Raw genomic sequence first — 4,032 nt, forward strand, 5'->3', positions numbered from 1 at the left:
ATGGTGATCTAACATCTCATTTATTTGTGAAACAATTTATCATCAAACCATAAGTATATTATTACTTTTCATACTGTCACACCCCGACCAAAGGCGGCGGAACATGCCGGGGTGCAACGATTGCCCATAAGCGCATGACACTATTTAAAGCGACAATATTTAACAAACTCGTTTGATTTCACAACATCTAAAATGTCACATAACCAAATATTCATAAGTCAAATACAACAACATGTAACAAAATGTAGCAAATCAAATATTATTCATTTTTGTTAATATCCTAGAGGTATTTGTGACGCTTTCTTCTCCAAACTCCATAATCAACCTAGATGCAAACCTGTAATATTTCATAAAATAAAGTTTATCAACACAAAGGTTGGTGAGCAATTCATAAGTTTGAACATATAAGTATATAATAAGAAAAACTACAAAACTTGTATACAAAACAATAAATAAGAGCAATAACTTGGATAAATAGATAAAATCACTAATAGAATTACGTTAGCAACACCTTGCTATAGGGGGATGCCAAATAGTCTAGGATTTCATAGTTATCATTAATGCATTACGTTAACGACACATTTCTATAAGGGGATGCCAAATAGACTAGGATTTATAGTTCCACCAACCGAAAGCAATAAACACATAGGCATATAATCATAGAACACCAAATCGAGCATTTATTTAAGTAAGGTATACAATAACGTTTGTGGATTAAGACCCAAGTATAAAGCATTTAGTTGAGATAATATGAAATGTCACCCCCAAAACAAAAGATAGAAAACGGGGTATGAACTTACTCACGTTCGAGTAATAAACTTGAAAGATGTTAATTTGGAGATTTTCCGGGACGACGGGTTGTATGAAGCCTAAATAAAAGAAAGTCTTGGATTTAGAAAGGTTGTCTTGAATATCTTTAAATAAAATAGTTGTTGCAAAAAGTAAACAATTAAAGTTCAAGGTTTAAAATGTAACTATTTAAGAATTTATAATAATAACCCTTTAAAAATGTATGTTTGCTCGAAACCGGGTTAAAGTATCTAACCTCAATATTTACTTAACCTATGTTAAGTAATAAGGTGAGAAAAATGCTAAATGCAAGTTCCTTTGGGACAAAGATACTAAAACAGGTCTTTAACGAGTGTTCGGGTTGTTGGTTCAGGTCTTGATAATTGGTCAAACCCAAAGTCAACTTTCCAAAATAATGAATGTTATGAGATAACTCAATAAAACTTATTAAGACTTAACCAAGTATGTAGTTCTATTTTTTTAGAACTAACAACGCACGTTAAGCGAGTGTTTGGTTTTGTCGGTCCAAACTATGTTATGAGATCAAGTTGGATCCAACATTTCCAAGTACTTAAGAAAATAATTAAAATCAGTTTGTAAACTATTTTTAAAGAAATATACAAGTCTTGATAGCTATAAACACACTTGTGTGTCTTAAGCGAGTAAAAATCGGATCGGTTCGGTTTCCATCTCACAATACGTTCCTTGATGGTTTCCACATTCCCAAATATCATAGATCTTGTATAATAATGTACAAATGAAAATACTTAAGATTTACAACTAAAAAGTCAACAACAAGTATTTTATACAAAAGTTCGGTTTGGTTCGGTTTCTATCTCACAACGAGTTCATAGATGGTCTCCACATACCCAAAACTTATAGATGTGACAAACAAACTAAAATGAGCAGAAGTTAAGCAAGATTAATATGTGCAAACAAGTTATATAAGTGTATATATATCAAATACCACGAAAGTCCTACATGAATCCTTGCCTTACGAAGTCCGATGCTTAACCAACCGGGGTCGGAGAAGCAACTACTAAAGGTAACAAGGGGTGTGTATTATATATATGTTGTGCCACCATAAAGAAGTATTAATAAGACTACATAAGCTAATTACAATGAAAGAAATAACACAGTTTGACTTTTAGAAGTCAAACCTACAAGAACACTAAGAAAACAACCTTAAGATCTTTGAATTTGACAGAAAATTTGGAGCTGTAGCAGGGATTAATGGGTGGAAATGGTGGTGCATATATAGGGTAAGTTGAAATGGTCAAGTATAAAGTGTTTTGCATGAAAATAGGATGGTTTGGTCACATGTTTGCTTAAAAATTAACAAAAAATGAGCTGATGCTGCTCGTGCTACGCGACCACCCAGGGTGTCCCCCGTCGCGCGGCGCGACGGGGTTGATTTTCTGATTTCCCAACTTTTGTTATTTGGCAGATTTAGTCCATGTAGTTCGTTTTAGGTGATTTTTACGCGTTTTAAAGACCGAAATGAATGTTTTCAAGACCCAACAAGTGTAAAACAATATTGTAACATAAAATCCATCATTTTGAGTATATACAAAGTTTCGGTTTACAAAACGGGTCGGTTTACATTGTAAAACAAATACAAAACGAATACAAACAAGACCCGAAATTGACGAATGTCACACATACAATAAAAAAAATAAAAATTCAAAAAGTAAATAAATATTAGAAACAAATAATATAAAACAACCCCAGTAATACGGGAGATAAAAACTAGTATATATATAATTAAAAACCAATTTGAGAAGTTTCGTTCTTTATAGTGTTGCCACTAAGTTTTGAATATTTACTTTTTGGCTCATAAAGTTTTAGTTTGGTTCTTCATAATTATGTCACTTAAGTTTTAACATTTATCTTTTAGCCCCCAATCCCTTGATCAACGGCCCACAACAACCTCTCGGGGATGATAACAACTTACTAGCCCTTGGATTGACACAGGCATCTACCCCTAATTTCCTTTCAGGCAACACCAACACATTAAATTTAAGTTCTTCGTTTAGAGGATCAGACGATTACTTTCCCGAAGAAGAAATTCGTATGAGAAGTCATGAAATGCTTGAAAATGATGATATGCAGCATTTGCTTCGGTTATTCAACAATGGTCAAAGTCAAACCTCGGGCAGTCAAGTCAACGAAAGTTATTATCCGTATTCAACGGGTTATATGCCAAACACTCCAAGTTTCGGGTATGGATTGGATGCGGATAAAACGCCTTCTTCTGGGAAAGCTGTGGTGGGGTGGCTTAAACTTAAGGCGGCTTTGAGGTGGGGAATCTTTATAAGGAAGCAAGCGGCCGAAAGAAGGGCCCAAATAGTTGAGTTGGAAGATGACCCATGATTCTAGTATCCGTGTTTTGGCGGTTAAACATGGAAGACACATGTGGTGTCAGGTTGACAAATAAAAGCCTGCTGTTGTGTATGGTGATAACTTCAGTTCCAGGCGGTTTCAAATGTAACATTTCGGTGTTGGACTGGAATATTAGGAATGGTGTTTGTTGTGTCATAAAAGTTTTTATGGCTCGGACAAGCGTCGAAGCCTAAGAAAAAACGTCTGATTTGAGTGATTGATTTGGTGTGCTGTATTAGTTGTTCTTGCGTTGTGGTGACTAAGATGTAACATAACAACCCTCTTGTGTTTATGCTGTGATACAGTTTTAATAGTGTAAACAAACTTTTATCTTTTATAAATGAACTGAATGTTAAGTGAATCGTTTGTGGTTCATTCGGCCCAAAGTACATTTATGTTTGTTCATATCATAAACTATTGAACATGAGCACATTCTTATCCATATGATTAAACGAATGAACATGTACAAATGTTTTATTTGTTCATTTGTGTTTGTGAATGTTCGTTTAAGTTTGGCAATTTATGTTCATTTATGTTGTTTCATTTAAGTTTTGTCTATATTTTTTTTCATCCATTTTGTATGTTAATTTGAATATTCGTTCCAATTCAATTATTACTAACACACTTTTAAACCAGTTTGATTATATAAAACCATGAGATGAGATTTATTTGTTTTAATTTTTGAGAGGTTTAACATATTTTAATTTAGATTTTTATGCTTACTTTTAACTCATGATGGCTTATGTTTGTGAACTGGTTGTCGAGTATTAACAAACAAACATATGCGAGCACAAACACATTCATTTTCTTAACAAAATACAAAAAAAAAAAATAAAAATCTGTTGGCTTATGCTTACTTTT

General features: G+C 33.4%; 1 pseudogene; it reads left to right on the plus strand.

Moving 5' to 3' along the window:
• The first annotated feature begins 2,686 nt into the window (after positions 1 to 2,686).
• On the plus strand, positions 2,687 to 3,162 carry LOC143606416 (calmodulin-binding protein 60 B pseudogene; annotated as a pseudogene).
• Positions 3,163 to 4,032: the final 870 nt, after the last annotated feature.

This window comes from Bidens hawaiensis, unplaced genomic scaffold (genome assembly GCF_021521415.1).
Source record: "Bidens hawaiensis isolate Kalapana, Puna unplaced genomic scaffold, B.hawaiensis_p1.1 tig00074712_1, whole genome shotgun sequence".
Lineage (NCBI taxonomy): Eukaryota > Viridiplantae > Streptophyta > Magnoliopsida > Asterales > Asteraceae > Bidens > Bidens hawaiensis.